We start from the raw sequence: 27,880 nt of genomic DNA on the forward strand, positions 1-27,880 counted from the left end.
TATGTTAAGGCTTAATACCAAAAGGTTATACATTTGAAAAAGTTACAGTAGGTGAGTGGGGGTCATATATGACACAGCGGCAGCGGCATGAAGCTGACCACTCACCTCAAACTAGTGCCGAGGTCAAGAAAACATTGAACTATACATCCACTCCGCCATACGCCTTCATGTCATAGTGGTTAAGCACAGAGACAAGTTTACGTTTTAGGAAAGGGCTTTGAGGTGTAGCATATTTCATTATTTCTTATTCATCGTCATTTATAATTTCGACTAATGATGCTTCCACAAATAATGAATTGGAGAGGATGTGGAAGGAAGAGGTAACAGTTAAGAAAAGGTAGGGCTATCCCTGTAACAGACCGTGAAGGCTCATAGGGTTGTGAGACGTCAAGACTCCGCACGTTTTCTAGAAAATCAGCGCACAAATGGCGGTGAGGCTGACAGTTTTACGTGTCGGCCGCCATTTACCCCCCAGGAAGATTCCTGGTATTAATTTCTGTTCGAGGCTGAGTCGACTCCAGAGCCATAGTGCGGCTGGAAGGATTGGGTCAATTGAAAAATCCAATGGTCTCCTTGGGACTCGAACCCGCGACCTTACGACTTGCAGCACAGTGCCTCAATCAACTACGCTACCGTGTGCTCCGCTGATTGTTTACCTCAACTTTCTGCAGCTTACTAAATGAGAACATGCTCACTGGCCTTTCTACCACAGGCAACAGAAGAACATTTTATTCACTCAGTTTGTACCTGTACTTTTTTTTTTTCGAATTATGAAGACTTCCAACCACATAGCACAGACCCGCAACTAACTCGATGGAGATGAGTATTCCATGACAAGGTGCCAGTCGCTCAGCGATTCAGCAACCCCCCTGCCTCCCCAAGCTTCATTGCCGTGTTCACAAGAGCTCTGGTCCCTATCCTAAACCAGATGAATCCAGTCCATTTCATTTCATCCTATTTTTCTTAAATCCATCTTAATATTATCCTCCCGCCTACGTCGAGGTCTTTCTAGTGGTCTCTTCATGTTTTCAGGGCAAACACTATATGCATTCCTGTTCTCCCCCATGTATGCTACATTCCCTACCAATATCATTCACCTTGACTTGAACATTGTAATTATATTTGGCGATAAGCCAAAGTTGTGTAGTTCCTCATTGAGCACTTCTCTCAGCTTATCATTATTTCATCACTCTTCGGTTTAAATATTCCCGTTAGCACCACGTTCTAAAACACCTTCAGCCTATGCTATTCCCTTGATATCAGAGAAGAAGTTTCATACCCATACAAAAGTACAGAAAAATTATAGTTTTGTATATTTTAATTCTTATGAAGAGTACCAGGAATCTTCCTGGGGGTGAAGGGCGGCTGACACGTCTCACCGCCATGTGTGCACCGATAGTCTAGGAAATGTGGGAGCCTTCACGTCTCACAACCCTATGGGCCTCCACGGCCTGTTGCAGGGATAAATTTACCTTTTTACGTTTTTAGACTGTAGACGAGAAGACAAAAGTTTCTTAACTGAATGGTAATAAGCGTTACCCAAATTTACTCATATCACCCACGTAAAGAAATTGTCTACAAAACATCTATTCTTACGTCATACTTTGAAAGTGGGATCTTACGAAAGTAAAGTCCTGTGTGTTGAACAAGATGTGAGGCATGGCGATGTTCGTTCTTTTCACACGTCGAAAATAGAATCTAAAATTTTCAAATTATGACGTAACGATGTGTCACTATCTGACCATCACTCACCCTCGGAGCTATTGTATAGTGCAGTCGATGAATTTACGGGGGGGGGTCGGGTAGCAATTGTGTCAAAGCTGGGTAAATTTTTCATCCGAAACCGTACTGTAGCCTTGTGTCGCGACTTCTCAGTGCCTGCGACCATGCTGATGTTACTTTTAATATTGTGACCGATCAGAACACCACGTGACTGATATTGAAATAACTGATGGTTTATTGAGAAGCTGCTGGTGGCAGTATATGGCCACGGTTTTCGTAATTAAGGATCACCGATACACTGAACTACTTTCGTCATATCTCTCACTTCACACAATTCAGCCAGTCCCCAGTCTGACTGATTACGTTTACTTCCTTTACCTCACTCCTAACGAATATTTTATGCAGTTTTGTCTGAAGCTGAACATTGTAAGCTACAATCAGTGTTCACTTCCGCTGCTTACCATGTAGTAAAACAAACTCTTTGAAGTTTCTACTTAAGTCGCTATACCTACGGGCTATATAGTGGACGGCAGAGCTATGTGTCCGGTTCCCAAGAGGGGCATAAGATTTTGTTTTCCCCACAGCGTCCAGACCGGCTCTGAGGCTCACCCAGCCTCACACACAATGGGAATGAGGGCTTTTTGCTGGGCTGTAAAGAGACCAGGACGTGAAGCTGACGAAACGTACATCTAGGTCTCATATTAAGGATACATGGAGCTGCACTTTACTCCCCTATATATCTTGATGTCTTGGTGTTTAGTTAATTCAACCAAAAACTCCGTGGCCTGTAGTTCGCAAGCGAATTATACCGACCGAGCGACCGCCGCTTGTCGACGAAGTTAGTGCCAACTTTAGCGGATAGAGGGTGCCACATGGTCAGCGCAACGGATACCCACGGCCGTTAATCTCGGTTTTCTTACCGGAGCCGCTATTTCCTTAAATAGTTCCTCAATTATCCTCACGAGATCGAGTGGACCCCGTTCAAGACCCACTACTTCACAGAAAATCTTGTAACAATATTTTTGCTGCCATAGGAATGGACCCACGCATGATGACCCGAGGCTGTTTGTTAGGTTTCTGAACAAAATTCTTTTTACAGGATGAGGTTGTTGGCTTCATTCCCAACCCCCAGCCTGGAGGACCAGGTAAAGAAAACCAGTTGTATGGAAATGTAACAAACATATGAAGTATTGTCTGAGGTTCCACAGTTCGAAGTGCTTCTAGATGTATCAGTGACGAATATCACATCTATAATGAATTTATTCTCGGGTGCGATGAAGCTGTTTCTACAATTTATGCCTCTAGATCAATATCATTTTCAATTAAAGGTGGAAAGCATACATCATGCTTAACAAGTCCCCAAAGGAAATCTTCAGTGAAGTGAAGTCGGGTCCGATATCATGGCCACCCCGCTCTCCCGGTCCTTGGACGTTTCAGCTAACAAGTGTTGATTGCGAGTGTGGATTTAATGTAATTAATTTGATTAAAACTGAATCCAGAAATAGATTATAAGTTGATCCCCTGATACGAATAAAGACGTACATTTGGTTTGAAAATATTGACCTAGATTCGATAGTTGGGTGGCAAAGCAAGATCTTCCATCGAAACAGTAAAAACGACCTGTACCTCAAGAGTGCAAGATACCCAACGGGAGTCATTAACAGATTTTGTCAAAGCATTACTCTGTGGAGCCAGAAACCCTCGTTGCTAGGTAAACACGTTCAGGCAAACACGGGGCCAACAATACAGGACCGTTGCTAGGCATTCTGTTGAGAACGGCCAGGTGTAAAAATATGTACAGTACTAACAGAAATTTTCGTAATTTTTGTAGAAAGCCTGTAATTGAAAATAAATATTTGTGTTGTCGCTATCCGATATTAAGAATCAAGTAGCTGTGTGGCCGAAACAAAACACTGAGGCATATAGCGGATGATGTACTGAATACTTGGCACACACACGACCAACGACCAGCAACTCGGTGTCAGGGGCGTTATAGCTGCACTATATTAGTGAAGCACTTGTGCCCCCCGCCTCTTAGGATCAATACCCGACTTCCCTGCAGTAGGTAAACTGGTCACTAAACCGTGTGCTGCAACACAATGCAAACCGTTCTGACACAACTGGTTAAGCTTCCGTTTCCATAAAGTCTTTTACACTTTACATTTAGGAAGGATATTAAAATTATGAAAAGGCCTGATATGCTTTGACGTGAATACTTGAACAGAAATATTTAACAGGACGAAAAGTTTTAAGATTTTCCTCAAAATTCTGTAAATATGTTGCTTACAATTATTCCGTAATGGTTTGTCTTCCTTTCCCTTTTCTAACCTTTCGCGTTAGTAGAAATCGTAACTTTTGAAGGAGGCGTTTAAATGACCGACTCTGCATCTCGCTTTAATTATCGGAACTGATAGCGGGCAGTCAAGTTCTCCTAAGCTGAATATTGCCCGCTTTTGTTTGTAATTGGGGAACATAAGAATTTTATGCACTCATAACTGTTAAACCAACCAGTCAGTACCTGGAAGGAGACATCCTTAGTTCAAGTTGTGAAAGCGAGAAGGGATGCCTTTCTATGGAGACGCTTGGCTTAAACACACTTTATAATTCAGTAATCGCGTTTTGACATGCTTGAGTGCCATCCGGCCCCAGATACTAAATCTCCAAACTTCTTAGCCATTTCGACTATTGAGGACAATAAACATATTAACTTTTTTTTCACCGAGCTCGTTATTCGGCAATTAGAGAAATTAGCGATAAAGAGTGTTTCAGAAACGTCTGAATTACGTCTTACCAATGTCGCAGAGAAAATGAACTACTGTGTTTGTGCAACAACAAAAGTGCTTCAATAAATACACAGTATTAATGATCATTGCCTTCTGAGTGAGTGAATGAGTTTCGCTTGGATGTGTCCCCTCTGGTCGTTTGAGTTACAGCCTGCCAACACTCCAGGGACAAAGTCGAGTGCCCACCTTACCTTGACCAAGCCATCATATCCACCTGTAAGTGTAGTATCCATCCAAATCTTATAGAAATTCCACACACCTGAATACTATTTGCGTCCGACAAAACATTCCAATTAGTAGCAGTTACAGTAGTTAACCGGAACAAACTCATCCTCTCCTCTTCAGTACACTCGATGAAATCCAAAATGGCGTCTACAAAGGGCGGTTATAATCGGTACGTTTGTTTGTTCGAGTTGTTAACTGCTATGAACGGCTGATGTCACAAGCAACGTACAGTCCATGATTCGAAGGAATCAGGATATGAACAGAGATGCTTTCAAATTATTGTCCTCTAAGTCGTTTGGAAGAAATGTGGACAAACAGAAACGTGAGTACGATTGGTCGAAATTTGGGCCAAGTATGCCTGCCTGCATCCAAATTCGACATGTTAGTTTTTTTNTTCGTTGGATTTTCTGCTAGTGATTATGACGAGTACTACCTTCTGGGATGTGACACCGTGTGGTCTGAATTTTCGAAGTTATGTACTACCACCACCTTCGGGGCCTAAGAGTAAAATGTAAAACTAGCAACCAGCAAGACTACAGACTTCACGGTGTCATATACCGTAAGATAGTACTGTTAATTGTGAATACTCTTCGAGCCCTTGAAGTACTCCCGAGCCTCCCTAGTAATGCGAGCTTCGTAGCGCAGTTAGTACAGTGACTAAGGTATGTACTGGGTGACCGGCAAATCGGCAAATTTTATTTTGGACTTCGCCCACTGGGGTTTGTTAAAACCAGCTCACTTCCGAAATTGGTCCTTTTCCGTGTTCAAGTGAACAAAATACGAAAGAGACCCTGTCCCATTGGACCCCTCTATACAGCTAATATCAAGACACGGACCACGGTCCATATCAGAAACATTAATTTATATATTACAAGTTCATAAATTTGCCGGTCACGGTAGCCGAGCTGTGTAAAGCATGTAGTACTGTCTTTGTTCGCTCGGAAGCCGGGATCGTAGGTTAGAATCCCACTTATGGCATGGCTGTTTGGTGTGTGTGTGTGTGTGTGGGCGCGCGCGCCTTTTTCTGTGTTTGTGTTGTCCTGTGTTTAGGTAGAGGCCTTGCGACGAGCTGATCACCCGTCCAGGGAGCCTTCCGTCTGAAAAATCATCAAGAAACTGAGAAATCAGCCCTGTACTCCAAGTGGGAGCAAGAGAAAGGAAAACAAGTTCATAAATTTTACAATGAGAAGAGAAGAGAATGCGTTCTGAAACTACTGATAATCTTTCTCTAACTAGCGAGGTGAAGCGATGTGGAGATGAAAAGGGGAGTTCCCTGCGCTTCATATTCTTCTTAAATATCGATTTTTGCGACGAGCTAGAGAGAGACAGCGCTGGAAAATTGATCCCAGTGAATTTCCGCAGTTGTGTATAGACAATGTGAATGCATTTGTGTAATAACATCGACACAGAATACAGCCAGAGGCTGCACTCATTTCCTAATGACGTGCATTGCTAGGAACTTTCAGCTCCTCGCTCTTACAGTAAGCAGTAAGGCTATTGCAGAGTGGAACAAGTTTTTCTTTTTGAAAATAAATTGAGATCCTTGCATCTTCGTACTGCCAAGGACCAACAAATATCATGATACAGTGAATATTTCGTCTGCTCAGTATTCTGCATTCAATGCGAAAATTTATCTCTCATATTAAAGCAGTTGTTTCCAATTTTTATACAATGGCACCCCCCCCCCCATCTATGTAAGGAGTCCATCGCAGCCTCCTCCTCAACTTTGTTTATATGTATAATGCACAAGTTTTCCAGGTTTTACCAACGAATATTTATCATGATCTTACAAACGTTATTACATTTTGAGAATTTTAATCAATTCAGTTTTACTATACAATTTTCTTATAATAATCCGCGCGCCCTCCCTGGCGGAGGGGGAGGCGCCCCATGCTTTGGAAACCACTTTATTCAGGGAAGAACTGATGGTGTCAGAGAATAGGGTGCTAATATGGCTCTGAATAAAACATTTAGGCTTACTAGTCGGAAGTTGCAGAATTCTGAACGAAATTTGTATACATACTGTTCAGTGTATGGTACAGGACGGAACCTTGAGGCCCCCCTGCTTACATTTTTCTTAGCGTAGACATTTCACCTTCGACTGAAATTCTGAAATTTCTTTGGAAAGGAAAAGCTAATAATCTTTAACAGACTGGTAGATATTTCCAATATACATAACTTGTATAGCAAGCCAGTGTGCTGTGTACACTCGAAGGCTTTTTCCACATCCAAGAATATTTCAGCGGTGGAAATATTGTTGAAATTAAAGGTCACATGGTTCATTAGCTTGACCGTCAAGTTCAAGACACCAATCGTGCTAAATTTTGGGCGAATTTAGGGTCCTGATCTTGTTTCCGTAAAGTTATCAATTTTGCTTCCTTCTAAGATGTTGGAAAATTCGAGATCCCAAAACAGTAATTAAATAATGTGTCAGATATATTGATGGTCTTCCTGGAGGTACCTGAAGCATTCACTCGGAATGCCATTAATTCGTCAGACCTTTTCAATTTCAAGAAATTTTAAGTTCTGTAAATCACATGGTCTTATTCGTTCAGGGAGGTTTTTGTCTATACTATATACGAACAGAGCTTGCACTCTAGCATCCATCCGCCCTTCATGTCTTTCGTCACACAGGTCGTGAGGTGTGAATTGATTTTCCAATCAGCTAACAACTGCGCTGCCTTTCTCTAAAGGTTGAAATTTAAAGCTTAAAGGACCATGAACAGCAGTTGGTGCATTGGTCCATCGCTCTTTATGAAGTGTTTCCCATAGTTCAAATGTCTTTCTATGGGGTCACTCCTCGATTGATTTCGCGACGAAATTATTGCCGTTTCATACGCTGGAGCCCTGGTTTCAAGCCACAGCTTTCTTAGCCTATTCTTGAGTTTAATAAACGATCCAAGCCAGGAAGATCTTTTTTAAGTCCGAAAGTTTAAGCTTACTGGTCGACAGCCTATACCCCGAAGCAGTCGAAGCTGTAAAGACGCTTGCCGCTTTATAGGCTTCTAGCCTCCAGTTAATTTCAATTATAGGTGATTATATCAGAGGCGAGACTTCGAAACCTTTCCCAATCTGTGAATTTTTTAACAGGTTCCGGAAGATTCCTAGTTTTGACATAATACAGCATGTGAAATATTATTGTTAGATGGTCTGAGTCCAGGATGTCAGAGACAGTAATATCTGGCACTCTGACGGACCACAATATCCAGCCCGTCACAGTTCCTCTCAGGTGAATAATGAGTGGGGCAGTGTAGAGCTGAAATTTCGAAATCATTCATGTCAAAGAAGACCAATAGATTCTTCCCTGAAGGGTTTGAAAATGTACTGTTCCAAATTCATGTTTGGTATTCCGATCACCTGAAAATATAGCCTTATATTTAAAGGTTAAGAGCTCAGTGAATTTCGCATCAGCACAGGCAAGATCTTGAGCCACCTGCACCGTGAAACTTCGTCACTGCCAATTGGTATGCAGAACTCTGTGGCTTCTACTGACACAAGGGGGGGGGAGGTCTTTACTAACTGCAACGGCAGTTCCGCCTTTTCTATTCTTGTAGCGGTCGGTTCCCTAAAAGTTGTAATTTGGAATAAAGAGTCCCTTATGAGGTGTCAGATATGTCTCTGAAAGTAAGGACATATCTATAGGGTTTCGGGATGAAAGGTATCCAAAAAAAAAAAATTATCTCGGAAACTAATTGACATGCACGTATCCGGTTTATGTCATCGGAAAGGAACTCTGATAATTTTCTTTTTCATAACCGCCTTACGCGTATACGCCGCCACATTTTTGCCACCGTGTTAGGAATCACTTGGACAGAGAGATGGCAGGGATATGAATTGGCAGAGGTGGACCAATTGCTTGGCCTCCTAAGTCGCCAGATTTAACCCCAGTGGATTTTTTCTTGTGGAGTTGTGTGAAGAACACTGTCTACCGGTTAAGATTTACGACTTGCTACATCTGAAAGCCCGCATAAGGGACGCTGTGGCTATGGTAACATCAAACGTGCTTCAAGCCTGGATATTTGTCGTGCCACCAAGGGAGTCCACATTTAAATTTATTGAGAAAGTTATATAAGCAGAAAAGAACTTTGATAGTTTCCTTTTGCAATGGTGTAACCCATTAATGTGTATAATAATTTTTTGTGAGATATAATGATTTTATTTTGGATACTTTCATCCGGACACCCTGTATATGTAGCTTTTGCAGCTTCATACTAAGCTTATAGCGCCGCCTCCCTATTCGCTTTACATTTTATGACTTTCAGGGGCCTATGAAGTCTAGTGGCCATTTTGTTTCATTAGATTTAAGAAACTTGTAATAACCATTATTTTTGCTTCCTCTACACACCACCATTGAACTCTGTCATAATCTGCTGTTCTGCAGCTGCTACTCTCAACATGTTGCCCAGAGGAAAACTGTTTAGATTAGGAACCCGAGCTGGCTGACCTGTTTGTTGTTGTTGGTGCTGCAAAGGCTCAGGGATTCTCGGGCCCAAGTACATTCACCAGACGAACTAATTTTGCCAGAACTGTAGCTGACCGGACTGCGGTACTGTGTGTTGTAGGACCTGTGGAGGGTTGCCTCAACAAGTCCCGTGTCAACAGGTGTTTCTTGGAAGTCGTCCAACGACAACTGTTGCTGGTCATTACCGCACTCAACAGTAGCCCCATCGCAGGTTGGATTTATGAGGTAAGTCACAAATAGCTTGAAAACGACATGGAGCGAAATGAAAACGGATATCATGTTACGTAAAGATTTTAAAATAACGGAGAAGTTCATGGAGCTACGCCTAGTCTCACTGGGGCTGTAGTGCCAAGGGGAAAAGAAAGATATTAAAAGGCAAAATGATTAAGGATTTAAAATGTTCATTACACTATGTACGAAACGTGATTCTCTGAAGGGTTTTAACAGTGTTTCTTTCATCATACTTATAAGCCTTTTATGTTGGGTATTGTCCATTGTCTAAGGCGTATTTTTTCTTGCTTACTTAATGAAGCTTTCGGTATCGAGATAATTTACAGTCGAATGGCAAGACGATAAATTGTGATGAATCAGAAAGGATTAGGAAGGAAGCAATCGTAGTCTAATCCAGCTGTTGTCGAAACATTTGTCTGGAGGGATTGCGGAAATCCGTGAGAAATCTCAGAATACCTGTGTCTCGCCCCGAAATCGAACCGAGCACCTCCCGAGTACAAGTCTAGAGCTATACTTCCAGATCAGCCTTTTCAGAGGAAGCATCTAATGATTGTTTCTTACTATGCTGACAAGAGGAGCCGGGGTAACTCAAGCTAGAAGATGCGGAGCCGGTCACGGTAGCCGAGCGGACTAAGGCATGTACTGTCCTCGCTCGCTCAGAAGCCGGGATCATGGGTTCGAATTCCACTCAGGGCATAGATATTCAGTGTTTGTGCGTATACGTTTTTCTGTCTGTGTACAGGTAGAGGCCTTACGACGAGCTGCTCACCCACCCAAGGAGTCCTACCGAATGTCTAAGATATAGTAAACCGAAGTGAAACGGAGATTTTCATAGAGGTAGGCCAAGACCCACACTGGGTCTGTAGCGCCAAAGGAAAAAAAAAGGAGGTACAGAACTGGACAGCAGATTAATCGAGATTAAAAGCGCGGTGAAAGAAAGAGATTTCCTCTCCTCCACCTTTCCGTACAGGCTGTGGAACCGACCCAGCCTCGTACCCAATGAACACAGCTCCGCCGGGGGAGTCGGCTAGGGTGTGAATCTGATTTACACCTCCATCTATTGCTGAGGTTAAGAATGCGTGGAGGTATACCTGCACTTCTCCATACGTCTTCATACTATGGTGATTAATTGAGCACAACGTAACTATTTTTTTCCTTGGCACTACATCCCCAGTGGACCTAGGCCTACCTCCATGAACGTCTCCGTTCACTTCGGTTTTTCTAGATCTTACACATTCGGTAGGACTCCTTGGGCGGGTGATCAGCTCGTCGCAAGGCCTCTGCCTGTACACAAACACAGAAAAACTCGCACACACAGAAACTAAACATCCATGCCCTGAGTAGGATTCGAACCCACGATCCCGATTTCCAAGCGAGCGAAGACAGTAGATGCCTTAGACCGCTCGGCTACCGTGACCGGCACAAAGTAAATATTAGCTCTCTTTTTAATTTAGCATCGCGAAACTCAGACGACCTGCAGAAGAATTATGTAATGAAGTGTGCGTTTCGGTTTTCTGTGCATCTCTCTTCCTTCCCTTCGATAAACGCTCAGCGACCTAAGCGTGAGTTACGTTCGAGATGCGCTCAAAAACACCTGCACACTTTCACATATATTGTCCATTATCGACGCCAGATTTTATCAGAAATTGAAATTAGTACCAGTGGTATAGTTTTCCATATCCTACGTTCGTAAGGGGTCAAAAAAGTTTTCGGATTACTAACACTTTCGGTGCTATTGTGACTGGTACTTCTGAATTATTTGATGTTTGGGAGATATCCTCCGTGTTTCACCTCTTGCACCTCGGAACTTCCTTGAAACCGTCCTCCTGGTTGTTTTGTTGCTCTCAAGTTCTTGTTAGACTAGTCTGGCCTGCCTGGGTACTCGTTTTCAGGCCGGCTTTTAACTCTTTAACGTCACTGTATACATTCCATGCAGAGCACTAAATAATGTCCTTCCAGTCAGAACTTTGCAAGAGCTTACTCTGTTCTCCTCGTCAGTTTTGACAATAGAAGTCATTCACTGCTCCCCCCCCCCGCAAGCTCATCTGTGTCACACAGTACTATACACCCTATATTTCATTAATGCATTTGTGTCTCAATTTTTACCTTTTAATACTCGTATATGATATTCAGATTTCAAGGCTGCTTGTTTGTCCATCCTGCGTTTCTGAAATTCCGGACTGGAACGTCCGCACTCTTCAACAAAACACAGACTTCGCCACTGCTTCGTGCCTTCGAGTTCCAACTTCTGTGTATTTCGCGTTGAATTGCGCAAGCCAGAGAATTTTACTCTTTTTATCCAAAACACGATCTGTTTACATTTCAAAACGTAACGTTTCGGAGACTCGATTCTGTCTCTGTCTTCAGGAGGTAGGAAATAGCTCTAGCGTCTGGGCCCAACTGAATAAGTTCTGTCTAAAGACGGAGACAGAATCCAGTCTCCGAAACGTTGTGTTTTGGAATAAAAACAGGACAAACGTAATATTTGTACATAAAATGTTTTTTGTACGTAAAGCCACGAGCAGGATGTACAGCCGTTCACAGGGCTATGTTTGCAGGAATTTTGACACGGCTTGCGACGGTATTTCCACAGCTCTCAACCGGGAGTACTTTGAAAGCGACCTTCATTTGCGGAAGATGCTGACGTTTACATTATACGGAGATTCTGTTATCGGTGGAAATAAAAACAGAGTAGCATCAGTGTTGCGACTTGAACTTAAATAATTGTCAGGACAGCATTTAGTTGCTCGCAAACAAGGCACGGGATGAGGTGACTCTTTGAAACGTATAGCTGTAAGGAACGATATTATCACACTTGTAGGAACTGTGCATGAAATGTTTAGCAATTCAACGGCGAAAAGGGAAATTTCGAAGAATTCGCCGAAGTCACAATGCGTAACGTACTGATATTTCGATACCTGAATGAAGTGAGATTGTTTCTAAGCTACTTTGAAGTTCCCTGTCTAGAAACTCTGTCTATATTGACTGCTGCACAAAGGAAGTGAGCAGGTGCACAACATCGCGCTCAATCGACAGTTTCCAGTGATCCACTGAGCATATTCTTTCAGGGACAAAAATTGACAGCAATCGAAGTTATGCAAAACAGAGGGACTAAGATTAATAAACTGCAGATTTCGTATCTAAGTGAAGTCGTTTATTGCGTCATCAGTTAAGAAAGTTCTGCGGCTCTACAGACTCTGCTACAGACCTGCAGTTTTCAGTTACTCTGTGACGACTGAACAGATTTCTGTAAAAGGAATTAATGGAGCGGCGTGCACTTGATCAGGTTTCAGTCACCAGGACAACTCGTCAGAAGTGTAGAGGTGGGTATGGTTTTACTGATAGCGAGCTATTCCACCTATATATCACACAGCGAAACAAGTTTGGCATTCAGTATATGTGAAAATTACGCGGTAGTGTAGTTGCTTGTTGCATTATGCTGTTAGCCGCAACGTCTTGGGTTCGAGTCCAGATGATGTGGATTTCTTTCAACTTACATAATCCTTCCAGCCGCGCTATGGCTCTGGGGTCGACTCATCCTGTAGTTTTTAAACGGTGTGTGTGTGTGTGTATATATATATATATATATATATAATAAATGCGCCATTTATATTCTAACTGTCGAACACGAACGTACATTTTGATGGCAAATAAACACACTGTTCACAATAGTCCCCATGACTTTTACGCAGTCATTGGTCTGAGGTTAAACAACCCCCTCAGAACATTCAGTTTTCCACTCAAGCGGTACAAAAATTGGAGAAAATATTACTCTTGCCTCAAATTCTTGTTAGCATTCCTCATGGTTTCCATGCTTGGTACATGCACCGCCAATTTCATTGCCTTAATAACAAAATTGAGGCACTCAGTGAAATATGCGACAAGTACAGCACATTGTTCTCAGAGCTGGAAGACACAATGCATCGTGTAGCAGCGGATTTTTCCAAAGATTTTAATAGACGCATCTTTCAAAGTAGATCCATTTTAATGCTGGCCTAGGCTCCAAATTCTTTCTTCTCCCCAATGTTAACTGTACTTATATAATTTACAAACTGGCTTAATCTGTTGTGATAATTTGTTCCATAAGCAGAATCCTTAAGAAACAAAACAGTCGCTCAGTTACTGAACAAATGCACCGCCTTTTATAAACATGGGCTCACAAAAGACCACCATTGGGTCCTATCCTAAGCCAGATTAATCTAATCCGTAATTTCACAACATATCTTTAAGATTCGTGCTAACAGTACTCTCCCGCGAGGCCTCTCACTAATAATCAGTTTTGACGGAACCGTTGCCACGGTATCCCTATCATCACCACGGGTACTTAAAAACACACAGTACAATATCCATGAAATACCCAATCCAACACAAAATCTACTAGAACTGGATTCATACCCAAAACAATGCATTTAGACCTCACACAGGCCGCGCCACAGCTCAAACGGTTAGTCGCTGGCTTCCCATCGCGGCGGCCCGAGTTCGATCCCGGGTCTTGTCAAGTGGGATTTGTGGTGGACAAAGTGGCGCTGGGGCAGGGTTTCTCCGAGTACTTCGGTTTCCCCTGCCAGTCTTCATTCCACCAATTCCTCCACAATCACCCTCACCTATCATCTGGGGCTGGTACACTAGGCCAGATGTGGCCGCAGTACAAGGGACTTAGTCCCACCCCAATAGCAATAAAAAAAAGACCTAACACAGTAATGAGAAGACTGAAGGGGTTAGACCTCACATAGTAAGAAGAAGAGTGTAACGATTCAAAATATTGAGAAGGACCCCAGCACAAAATGCCCCCGTCACTGGTAGTTCGGCCGTCTCGACCAGAACGAGAATGAGCAGACTAATAATTGGCCGTCGCGTAACCCCATTCTAAAATTTTTGTCTTTTCGATCTTTCAAATTGTAATTTGTAATTTTATTAATTTAATCTCTACTAAAATATGGATCCATATTTAATGCTTTGACACAGTTCATGGACTTACACTGTTGGTTGTGTATTGCCTGAGGATGGCCTAAAAAGTAAGCTCGAAACATGTCGCAATAATAACTGCACAAACAAATATTGATACGATAGAATCTGTTTTGTCTTATTGAATATTGTTATTGTTTTGTTGATTGCACATTTTGAAAGTACATTATTCTCCGGCACACGCCTTCAATTTCAAGTGGTCTCTTCCCGTCAGGTTTTCCGACTAAAATCTGTATGCATCTCACTCATTCATGTTACATGCTCTGCCAATCCATCTGTAGCCCTCCATACATTCGCATTATTTTCCTTTCAGAGGTAAAAATGTAATATTTTCCCTGTGTCAAATAAATTACGCACCAAGCCACGAAGGTGTATGGGAGAGCGGAGGTATAATTCCACTATTGTTGTCCTCAGTACTAAATGGAAGTGAATTGTCAACTTCACGCCTCAGTCGCTTTACCCCCGGTACCCACTGGGTATAAGACTAGGCGAGCCGCAGGGCTTGTCTGGACGTTGCGGAGAAGAGTTTTGCCCCTGGCAGGAGTCGAACCTCAATTCCTCTTTAGTCCAACCCGTACCGTAGTCGCTGTACCGTCTGAGGTATCGATCGTCATGCAAAGTAAGGCTGTTCTAGTTCCGTTCAGAATCTGCACTGCTTGGTCTTGTGGCTGAAGCAGAGTCCGTGCCCCTGTGAAATTCATCATTGCTTGGCCGATTCTCGTGGGAACCTAGTGACGTGTGCAGGCTAGGTAATCATGCAGTATGAACTGTAATCGTGTCTTGTTTGAGGGCACTAATTAGATTTCCACGGAGCTGAGAAAAGCTGTGATGAAATAAAATGTCGTTGTTTTGGGATGTGACGCAACCTCATTTCGTTTTGAAGGAACTTTCTCCAGTCTCCTAAACCGAACATAGAGTAAAAAGGACCCTCCGAAATATCGCAGTCTGTATACCAAACTATACGAAGTCACGTGTCAGAAGAATCTCAATTGTCGTCGCTGATGGAACATAGAATTTCATATGATGATGAAGTACCTAAATAAATTATTTTATGCTAAATCTGTGAATGAGGGAGACCCCCTTAAATTGGTTAATCAGTTCCTAAATCTGCAGTTTCAATTTTATTTTTTGTTGCTAAAGTTGAAGACTCCTTATTTTAAGGGGGAGGGAAGGACCCTGTGAATATTATTTTAACACTTATGCTCGTTAAGAAATTTTTAACGATATCGAAATTAGATGGAAGGGTTCATTTACAGTCATTCACTAACTTATTTCTCCTAAGGACATGACTGCTCTTAGAAATTTTTTTATTATTTATTCGAAATATTTTAAGTATATACAGTTTATCCTCGATAATCGAGACTTATTAACTAAAACACTGATATGTGATGACTATGGAATTATTTGGATTACTGGATTTCAAACAGAAATTCGACTTCTTAGTAAATTACTTATTCTAATGATATTTAGGTTCGTTTCATACAAAAACAACGACCAGAAATAGGGGACGTTCGACTACATGCCAAGCTCGGCGAAAGCGGTAACCGGGTTGCATCTTTTAATTAGAGAGACAAGTCCATTAACACATTTTGTTATGTTTCATAATAACATATTATTGCTGAAAGACAGTAAAATAATCAAATTAAATTTGTAATTTTAGGAGATACTTTTTTGGGGGGAGGACTATTGTAAGGCAGTTCGGACTAGAGTGGGTTCGAATTACCGACGTTCTACTATACTGAAGTACGTAAATAACGATATTTCTACAAATATGAACATCATAGCGCGTAGAGCTGTTACTAAGCAACGACCACGAGATAATGAAATATGACAGAGACGTTTCTAGGCAGCAGCTCGCTAAACACTTTCCCACGACAAACGATACCTATGCAACAATAGACGTGCTCTTAGAAACGACGTTTTCTACTCTGTCCGTGCCGAGGAGTTATAAGGAAGATAATTTGTGCGACCAAGTCAGCTCTGTACGGGGGGGCTGTGAAGAAAAGGGACAATTAGAAAGGAACTGCCATCCAGAAGGGACTTGAGCGCGGAAGCTGAAGAATCTACGCTGTTAGAAGCCGTTACCAGGAAACGGCTGGTGACGACACAGCAAGCTGGAAAAGGCTTAGTGGATGTTGTGGTGGTTTGTGAACTGTGGAAATTAGCGGTGGCGCTGTAATTACTTGGAGTTCAAGGTCGTTTGTATAAGTGGTCAATAAATCTAATATTCAATCCAAAACCCCGACGAGAGTCACTCCATACTACGAGACAATATTATTATGATTAGATTTTGGTGGGTGCACATTACCGTAAATGAATTTATATTACATCTTCGAGTTGATTTAACATCTCTCACTAAATATATTTAAGTTTTATAATTCTATGAAAGGCCGGTCACGGTAGCCGAGCGGTCTAAGGCATGCACTGTCTTCGCTCGCTCAGAAGCCGGGATCGTGGGTTCGAATCCCACTCAGGGCATGGATGTTTGTGTGCGTTTTTCTGTGTTTGTCTACAGGTAGAGGCCTTGCGACGAGCTGATCACTGGCCCAAGGAGTCCTACCGTATGTGTAAGATCGAGAAAAACCGAAGTGAACGTAGTTCATAGAGGTAGGCCTAGGCCAACTGGGGCTGCAGTGCCAAGGAAAAAAAATCTATGTAAGATTCCATAGATTCAAAACTAAAAAAAATAAAACAATAATTTAATATTTGCAGGTGTTCCTTCGAGACGAACATTCAGCAATCTCCCCATTAATGTGAAACCTGGATGTTTGTCTCTGACTCTTTGTGTAGAAGCGGAGGTTTAATGCATTGACGGAAGACAAACGGGAGTTTCTCTTTGTACATTCATTTTATGCCTTTGCAAAAATGCGTAACACTGGGAGAAATCGCATCGGGTACGGTCGATATGTACGCCGTATCGATCTCCGACCTCAAAGTGACGCGGGTGGTCTGTTCACATGGCCGTGCTAGTCTGTGCACCGCAGCATATTTCCCGTTGATCCATTCCAGTGCTGGCCTCCGGTCTAATCGATTTGTTTCCACGAGATTTTACTGTCATTGTTTAGTCATTAGTTATGTTATATTAAAAGAAATTTGGCCCTCGACATACGAATTTTCGACTTACAAACAATGCCGAATTTACATTTTCAGGGGCCCCGCGGCAACCAAAATATTGAGGCCCTTATCACTAACGCCGAACTTAGGTTACAACAGCTCTGTCGAAATAACTAGAAATACAAACTAAAATTTTATGACTAGGAGGAAGCAAATACCTGTCAGATTCCTGGATCCTGTTTCTCTTCCGACGAGGCCCGAAGCCAGCGCCACAGTCACTTCACTCGAACCGCCGGGCCTGCGTAAGAGCACCCGCACATGCGAATGGCATAATAACTTTTCATTTCTCTCTAATTAACTTATTTACTCTATATATTTTTCTGTCGATGTGTATACGCCCTTCAATATTGATTTATAAAGTAAACTGCATACAGTGTTATAGGCTAAATAGACTTTGTTCACAAACTTAAGCTCTCAGGTAATTACATTTTGTCTTATGTGAGGAAAGTATGTTTCGACATGACGACTGTACGCAAGAACAGGAGTTCCCATCATAACCCGTTCACGAGTCGAGGCCCAAGTGTATCATTTTTCTATATTTCCAAGGATTGTGGTTTGTTTCAGGAAGCTGCCAGTGTGCCTCAAAAAAGCTTTCAATGTTAGGCAATATTTATTACATTCCTGCGAATATAACACTACTTCCAGTAATGAAGTTTGCTGTGTAGTTTGACATGTTTCGGAACATGTGCGCCATCTCCAGGTCTGGTTTCCATTTACAATTTTCTGTCAAAATAAGAGTAAATTTTCCATGTTAAACTAGTGGATCCATTGGTGCGTTATACTCGGACATTATACATATATAATATGGCTGATGGGCCCATTGATAAGCCGTGACTCTGTTAACAGCAGTCACTGCCACATACAATAGAACATTAGGGTTATGCAACCCGTTTATAAGTAACGGCTGGTAAACACGTTCCCGTGGAAACAAACACGCACGCAACAATATAAGAATTGTTTTTCGATGTGGTCCGAGCCGAGGAATTATCTTGGCATTCTTCTCAAGAGGCTGAGGAAAATCATGAAAACCCACAGGGTTGGCAGTATGCCGGCCGACTCGAAGCTGGCGTCTTTCAAATGCAATTTAGAGCATTACTGTTATGCATACCTGCGTAGCATATATTTCAGTATTGAAAATAAATATTAAGTTTACTGTACTCCTATGTCATGGTGCTTAATTTTATGGTAAAAGTAAAAGAGAAGATAAATCTATCCCTGTAACAGGCCGTGAAAGCTCGTAGGGTTGTGAGACATCGGGGCTCCAAATTTTCTCTAGATAACTGGCTGACAGATGGTGGTGAGGTTGTCAGCCTTACGAGCCGGCCACCCTTCATCCGCCAGGAAGATTCCTGGCACTCATTTAGAAAATGAGTCGAACTCAGGACCATAGTTGCGACTGGAAGGATTAGGTCAATTGAAAAAATCCACGTCATCGGGACTCGAATCCACTACCTCTCGGCTTGTAGCATAGCGCCTCAACCAACTGCGCTACCGCGTGCCCCCCCCCCCTTTTTGTAACATAAAGCTATCCTTCTTACAGGCAGTGAATGCCCATAGGGTTGTGAGATGTTGAGGCTCCCACATTTTCTAGAAAGTCAGCTGACAGATGGCGGTGAGATTGTCAGCCTTACGCGCCGGCCGCCCTTTATTCCCCAAGAAGATTCCTGGTACTCATTTCTATTAGAGGCTGAGTCAACCCCAGTGCCATAGTACGGCTGGAAAGATTAGATAAATTGAATAATACCAAAGATTTTATCGGGACTCGAGCTCCCGACCTTCCGGCTTGTTCCATATTGCCTAAACGAACTATGCTACCATATGTCTTACAGAAAATTATTCCGAAATAAAACTTTATAATGTTCCTCTATTTCTACTGAAGGCTTAAAGGGCTGTGTTTTATTTTCCCCAATAGTGATCTCTACACAGCCATGAGCTGCAATTCGATTCATCAGCCAATAGTGCCCTCAATTATTGATATATTTACATTTCGGAAGTTGCTTTACCCGAGGAGACATTAACAATATTGGTCTTCCAACGTATGCATGTAGATTCGTCATTACATGCCGATATAGAATTATCTGTGTATTTAACATGTTCAGGATAACTGCGAATATCGGAGTATAAAAATCAGAACTTACTCTCAGTGCTGACTGCTTTATATGAATACTGTTGAACGACACACAAATATATTATTGTGAGTATTGCGATATTAAAAGTACATTGTTTTCAGCATTAGATCGACAAATAAAACCGCACGTGCTGCTGTAGTAGCGACAGTAAGCCTACTTTTACTTGGTTCAGATATCCTCCAGCTGTTCCGGCTCAAGCTTTCCGCGGACTTCACATTTTCTCCAACCAGTGCCGAGAAATGGCTTGTACTAGAACACATCCGCCTTTTCTCAAATCCTCAACTAGCTGCTTTTCACTATAGTTTTACTTCGTCTAATTCGACGCTATAGATTTTCTGAAATTGAAACAGAATTCGTTGTTAACTTTTATCTGCACATAGTTTATTGAGGGACGCTTAGAGCACTAGCATCCGGCGATGGGCTCATTGACGTGTAGTAAATTTGAAATATTTCGGAGGATACGTCATTGTCTGATCTGTAGTATTAACGCATTCTGTTAGGGGGAAGTATTTTCCGCGAGAGATTTAGGAAGGCCATGTAGAATTTCAGCCATAATGGGTGATGCCGCGATCGAGGTTCGAAACAAGCACCATCAGAAGCATTACCGCTTGAACCAACTTGCTCGGTAGGCCGCGCCATAGCTCAAGCGGTTAGTCGCTGGCTTCCCACCGCGGCGGCCCGGTTTCGATCCCGGGCCTGGTCATGTGGTACTTGTGGCGAACAAAGTGGCGCTGGGGCGGGTTTTCTCCGATTACTTCGGTTTCCCCTGCCAATCTTCATTCCACCAAATTCTCCATCATCATAATCACCCGGGGCAGGCTACAATAGGCCAATCAGTGGCCGCAGTGCCGAGTGGACCCAGTTGGACTACATCCCCACTAAGCGAATTATAAAAAATCTCGCTCGATAAACAAGCGTTGTTAAATTAATCATTTACGAATAACGTCAACTGTTAAGGCATCTCGAAACACTACACAAACATAGCAAGATCGAAAATGGAGGTGTAAATATTTTATTGCCGCTTCTTTTCAAGACATAACTGAGTATTTCATAAGCATTTTGATGCTTTCTATTGTATCTGCATGTGTAGAAACACAATACAGTGACACGTCTGCAGCATTTATCAAAACCCGTTCATAATCACCAAGCAGGCTTGCATAGCGGTATTGCACTAGACTTGCGTATCCTGACTCAGTATTTTCATAATTTTCCCCAAGCCCTCAACGTATATACTAGGATAGTACCTCAATTAGACCGCAAGCGCTTCCCTCCAAATCATCAATCATCAGTCATCCTACCATTTGACTCCATGTAATTTTGTTATTGACAATGCCGTTAAGTACACCACAAACCAAACCCTTTCGTAATCAACCTCACATTCGACACTGTCACCTGTGGCACTGATATTTAGGCAAATAAATCTTGTAAAACACAACATCCGTCCACAAGCAAATTAGGCTTAATTTAATATTAAATTGCAGCTTCCTGTTCCACTAAGCAGATCTGACTTTGTGTTCCGCTTTTCTTGCCGTCTCATTGCAACATCTACAAGGAACAACCGCGATGGCCGACCGCCATACAACAAACTTTCGCCCTAACAGAAACGTTCCGGACAACCATAGGCCACAAACCAACAAAACCATAAGGCAAACACCCAAATAAACAGCTCTTTAACCCACATAACCCAGAATCCGCGGTAACTGCATAAGCGTTACAGTGAGCAGAAGAGTCCGTCATCGCAACAACCTGCACACATGACGACCGGTTACGCCGAAACATGTGGTGACAATAAAGGAAAACGAAGAGGGTATATTAATCGACATTGCACACTGACGGCAAAAAAGTGGAACGCAAAAAAGTGGAACGCAAAAAAGTGGAACGCAAAGTCAGATCAAAATTGTTATGTCAACATAAATATTTACCTGACGTTCTGCATAAGTGTCCGTTGTGTATCGACATGGAGAAGGGTTTTTTTTCGTCGTCCGTTATTAGAAGAAGACATTTCGGAAACTGGATCACTTTCCATCCTCATGGGAGGGATGGGAGACAAATATTCTGTTGGGTCCGTCAGAAAAAGGCCAAAATCCCAGTTATCCGAAGGGATTGACTGGTTATGTGATTTGTGGTTTAATAAGGACCCTGAACCAACTGTTAGCTGCTTAACGTTTCATGAAAATTATGTCGAGTTTCAGCGTATTCTCCGCTCTCACGGCGTGGCTGTGAAGGATACTGCCCCTGTGGGTTCGGCAGGCCGCGTAGCTCTTATCCTGAATTCATGGCATTACAAACCTACACGACCCTACTGTTCGGGAGAAATTCTTATTCTGAACTTAGAGACATGAGATGGACGCCTTTACTAAAAACATAACTAAATAAGGCCGTGTAGGAGAGTCTTTCTTGAGAAGCTTACATAGATATTGAACGGTTGTAATTCAGTCCTACCACAATCGATATGGGGCACGCGGTAGCGTAGTTGTTTCAGGCATTATGCCACAACCCGGAAGGTCGCGGTTTCGACTCCTGATGAGGTCATTCGATTTTTCAATTGACCTAACTCTTCCAGCTGCACTGTAGCCCTGGGGTCGACTCTAACAGAAATGAGTACCAGCAATCTTCCTGGGGTAAAGGTCAGCCAGCGCGTAAGTCTGAAAACCTCACCGCCATCTATGAGCAGACTATCTAGAAGGCTGTTTCTGGGGCCCACCCAGCCTCTTTCCAATAGGTACCGCGGGTTCTTTCCCCGGGATAAAGCGGGCGGGGTTTGAAGCTGACCAGTGACCGCCAAATACGCCTTCAAGGCATAGTGCTTAATTAGTTAAGCACAGGACAATTCACCTTTCGCTCACTCCTAACGAGTGCCGCATGCAGTGTGCTGTAGCGTCACAACTATAGTTCACTGAGAAGCAGCTGGAAGGTGCTCTCAGGGCAGAATTTGGGTTGGAGGGTACAAGCGGAAGAGGTTTAAGAAGTACCAAGGGCCGATGGCAGATGGCTAAGTATGGCCACAGAATGACAGGCCTTATTGCCTTATTCCTTTGCTTACGACGTATATTCCTACCACTTTGCACACTCGACTTCAAAATATAAGAAGAGGCTTATACTTGGCAGCGGCCAAGCATACTACTGTGCACGTAACTAGGCTACCGTTGTAGCTTGAGCTACTTAAGATAGGGCATGATCTGCATTTCTCAGCCTGGGCTCACAGAGGTCTTGTACATATTGTACGTATATACTCGTACGTATATAGTGTATTGGACCGCCTCTGTGGTCTAGTGGTCAGAGTTCTTGGCTACAGATCCAGAGATCCCTGGTTCGATTCCTGGCCCTACCAGATTTTCTTAGAAGTAGTAGGTCTGGACCGGGGTCCATTCAGCCTCGTGATGATAATTGAGGAGCTATTTCAAGAAAATGGCGGCTCCGGTCTAGAGAACCGAGATTAAAGGCCGTGGGGATCCGTTGCACTGACCACGCCACACCCTCTATCCGCTAACATTTGCACTAACTTCGCTGACAATCGGCGGTGGGTCGGTATAGTTCGCTTGCGGGCTACAGGCCACGGAGTTTAGTATATAGTGTATTATGGCATATGCATCCCTTGTTAGGCAACGACCGCTAAAGAAGTAGCTATGCAACAGCCATTGCTAAGTAATGGCGTCGCAAACAAACATATTTCCACGGCAATAATTGCACAGCAATAACGGAACGGCGTTTTCTGAGCGGTCCGCGCCGAGATGTAAGCAGAACAGTTAGTGAGAGTTAGTTGAGTTGAGTTTGCTGGTGAGTGTCTAAGTTAGTCAGTCAGTTAATTGGAGAACTGGCGCTCTGTCGTTGTGAGTTGGTGCTGTTAGAAATTTCTAGCTGAGGCCGCTGATAGTTCGGGAATCCAGAGGAAGGGGAACGTCCGCCGTTGAAGGCCGTTACCAAGTAACGACAACGAAGACATGACTCTGAACACTAGTGTATTTGTAACGGTGAACTGTAAGTATAATTACACGCTGTATTAAAGTGTCCTACAAATCCAATTACCAATACAAACGAAGTCTATAGTCACACTCCACAAAAATGATAGTAATCTCTACTATGTACTCATTGACAACTGACAGATTCTATAAATATAAATGACGTCTTCTGCTGACTATTACTATGATAATTGATAAACACGTCCTCTCATCAGAGAGGACGCCAGACATTGACAAATCCATAGCAACAGTAAAACAGTAATTAAAATCTGGACATTCGCTCTAGATGGGACTCGACACTAAGACGGGCTGACCCACTGACCGTAGGTCGTAAAGTGACTTTAACTTTGACACTCGACTTACTTTCTTGTTCTCTCGCAAAAACCTACCGGTCTGTGCGACATCGCACCTCAGAACACAGAAATCTTCATAAAGAACCCAAGATCTCAAAATATGATTTTATGATTTTTGCAAACATCCAAAACCCTTCTCGAGTGCAGTAAGAGGTGTGCGGGCAACTGGTTGACGATTCCAGTTCTAAGAGCACATCATATACAGGCTGCAACAGATCGGATCTTTCTTTGTTTACTGTTAGCTGCTCTCTACAAATTTTTACTGAAGTCCATGTTGACATTAATCTCGTCTTCCTTGGGATTACTTCTGAATCTAATCTTAGTTGATGCCGGTGTTTTCCTCTCTGGATGCTGGCAAAGCTTACAGCTCTTTGAGGAGTGACGGTTAGTTTTAAAGTCTTATTTCCGGGCTTTACCTGCAGGAGCAGTATGGGTGATCGTCCGTACTTTGAATTATGAACATTAAATATTATAGGCCTGTAAACCATAGAATAAGGTGTCTCCACATTTTCTGAAGATTTTCTTTTTAACTCTGGCCTTCTTTTGGTTATTTCCAAAACATCCATTATGATTAACACAGCATTGTCTGAACGCATGTTTTAACTTTGAATCTCCTCAACCTGTTCTGATTAAATTTTGTGCTGGTGATAGGAAACTAAAATCAAACTGTACCATGTTTTAGGGAAAGTCACAGACAGAGGCATGGAGATTGCCAATCGCCTGCTGCCCTTTGATACGGCACGGACCACATATAAAACGACGCCTTCAACAATTCTTTTTTGTAAGATTTGAGGTTTTCACGGCGGTGACTATGAAGAAAGCCGTCTTCTGGGATGTGGCGCCATGTAGAAATTGTGTTAACCGATGTTCCTCCGAAACGTCGGTTAACACAATTTCTACACGATGCCACATCCCAGAAGACGTATTTCTTCAGCTCTTTTGTTGTTGCGTATGTGCTCACTGAGTTACACCCTACAGATATCAGACACACAGTCATTTCTTCACAGCTCACTCTTGTAGCTAACTCCCGTACAGAACAGAAATCTCAACTGAGAACCATCAACTAACTCGGTCACAGGCTGGCGGCCATTTCACACACCAACCTCCTAATCTTCTCCTCACAGGCGGACTTTCAACTGGACTGCCTCAGCCAAGTCCAAGTCCAAGTCACATTGCGACTGAACGGTCAGTCAGTCTGTGACCAGATTATTGTCGCTTCTTCTTCTTCTTCTTCTTCTTCTTCTTCTTTTTTTCTTATATGAAAGTTAGTGCCTGTCCATTTGGGGCGCCCTCTCTGACGAGAGGTTGGGTCTGTCATCTGTCAGTCATAGTCCGTATTAGTAAGTCCTTTTTCACTATTTACATATATTTACAAATTTAACGGCCTAGGGTCCTCGCTATATAGCCTCGGGGCGGGCCTAACAGAAAACATTCGTGTTTCCATTATAACTGTATTGTTGTGTGCGCCTCGTTTCGCGGGAACGTGTTTACAGAGCCGTTGCTTAGAAGCTGATTGCATATTCCCGTTCTTTTTTTGCGTACGTGTATGTTGTCGGCGTTAACTAGCAAGGGCCGCTGTTTAGAGAGTCTCCGTTTAGCAACGGTACTACACGTTAAAATATACATATATATATATATATATATATATATACCAAGTTGCACATACAGTAGTTCAGCCATCCATGCCCTGAGTTGGATTCGAACCCATGATCCCGGCTTCCAAGCGAGCGAAGACCGTACACGACTTAGACTGCTCGGCTACCGTGACCGGCCTAAAAAGACGTAATACCACCGCATTCTGTATACATCATGCATTGCAGAATTTTAAACGTCATTTAAACCGGAATAACCTTTTATTCAATCATATGTCAGTTTCTTACAAGGCGGTTGGCAAAAATTATAACAACACTAAGGAAAGAAATCAAAAGCAATTAACTCAGTGATTTGCCTCAGAATTAAATACGCAAAACTGTGATGTGAAGCAAAGTTTTCGTTTCCAGAATTGGAATTAGCGTTATTAATTTAAATTTGTTAATTTTCACTAATTGGAGGCACGCGATACCGTAGTTGGTTGAGACACTGTGCTACGAGCTGGAAGGTCGCGAGATCGAATCCCGATGCGGTGGATTTTTTCAATTGGCCTAATCCTTCCAGGCGCACTATGGCTCTGGGGTCGACTCAGCCTCTAACAGAAATGGGCACCAGGAATATTCCTGGTGGTCAAGGGCGGCCGGCGAGAAAGGCTGAAAACCACACCGCCATCTATGAGCCTACTGCCTGGAAAATGTGGGAGCCTCGACGTCTCACAACCCTATGAGCCTCCACTTCCTGTTACAGGGATAGCTTTACTTTTTGTAATATTCATTAATTAATTTAAAATTACCTTTCAGACGTGCCGCATAGGATAAGGCTCGCGATTGCTGCAACACAGGGATCGTGGTTCCGAATCCTGCTCTGGGGTATGGATACCTGTACTTTTGTTCTTGTGTGGCTCTGTGTACGAAGAAGTCTTGTTGTGGGCCCATCCCCCATGCAAGGAGTCTTACCAGATTGTAAAAAAAATTAAGTTAATTTTAACATACCAGGGGGTCTATACCATAAATCTGAAGAAGAAGAAGAAGAAGAAGATGATGATGATGATGATGATTATATAAAAATGGCTTTTTATTTGATTGGAAGATAACCGTCTGCGTTTCCAGGCACTTGAATAGAGTCCAGTGCGGCTCCGGAAAAGGGGCAAGACAACAACGAAACAGGAATGAAGATGAACTGGAACTAATGAGGGAGCAAGGCCTGTCTGAGAAAGACGTATAAAATCTCGAGAGATTGGAATTTGGCGTGAGGAGCAGTCAAAGGCGTAAAAAAAAATCTTAGAAATGAAAGAATAGGACGTTTTCGTTTGTTTCCCTGACCTTATTACCTAGCGTAATCAAAATCGCATTCGCATTTCCTCGTGCTACCTCCGCGTGATCCCTCCGGCATCCCAGTTCTTCTTTGACTTCCAGAATTCTCATTTATCTCTGATTTAAATCGAAAGATCCCTTTCGTTTCTCAACTATATTTCATTCTCTGTTCACGGTATAGTAAATTCACTAGTCCTGAATTTCTTCCTGGAAGGAGAACATACCGATATACCGCCTGGAAATCGCATTCTTCCCAATTCCAAACGATTTAAAGTAATTTACTTGCGTGTAAGAAGCGTATTTCCGCCGTTTGGGCGGGTTATTTAGGTTTTCGTTCCATAAAGAAGTGATGACACAATCATCACTCTGACTTCAGTAAATATCCGTAGTCCCATGAATTGAATTTGGAATGAAGTTCCCCCCCCCAAAAAAAATATCTGTGTCCCTCACTGCACCTCACTGTGCAGGTTGCCAGTATAGTCCACAATCAATAGCACTGCCACCTTAATATAACTTCGCACAGAGCCACAAACACTCCTGTCCCGTAATTGGGAGATTCCGGATTCGAACCTCGTCCCGAAAATAAGCTATCTCAGCGGAAGATTTAGTGGTTTCTCTCAGTCCCTCCATACATGTCCTGGTAAAATATAAGTCATAGCTGCATATTGATACACTTTCTTACAATTATCCTGCTATTAGATGCAAATCTATGCAGTTGGTAGAGCATCTTTAAACAGCTAATCATTAATCACTCATGCGCCTCAAGATACAGAATGGATATATTGTCCAATTGCGATTGTTATAAAGGTTCTCTTAATAGTAAGCACTCTGTTGTGTCTCATATACAGGGTATTGTATGTAGCGTGTATAATGGGGACAGTCTACACAACAATATTCCTGAAAACGTTTACAGCAGAATATAGCAAATGTTGATACAACAGTGTATATTTTGTTTTTCAGGAATATTATACACATCATATATCCTATATGATAATGATTGTTATTATTATTATTATTATTATTATTATTATTAT

At 42.6% G+C, this 27,880-nt stretch overlaps 1 protein-coding gene across 1 annotated transcript in view; it reads left to right on the plus strand.

Annotated features, from left to right (window-relative positions):
- Nucleotides 1-27,880, plus strand: part of LOC111866415 (GTP-binding protein Rhes) — a 170,158-nt gene that overhangs the window by 13,938 nt on the left and 128,340 nt on the right. The window contains exon 2 of the mRNA XM_023855339.2: nucleotides 9,293-9,417. The gene's annotated coding sequence lies outside the window, so the exon portion shown is untranslated. The remainder of the gene's footprint in view (nucleotides 1-9,292; nucleotides 9,418-27,880) is intronic.

The sequence above is a fragment of the Cryptotermes secundus genome, unplaced genomic scaffold (assembly GCF_002891405.2).
Source record: "Cryptotermes secundus unplaced genomic scaffold, Csec_1.0 scaffold130, whole genome shotgun sequence".
NCBI classification, from domain to species: domain Eukaryota; kingdom Metazoa; phylum Arthropoda; class Insecta; order Blattodea; family Kalotermitidae; genus Cryptotermes; species Cryptotermes secundus.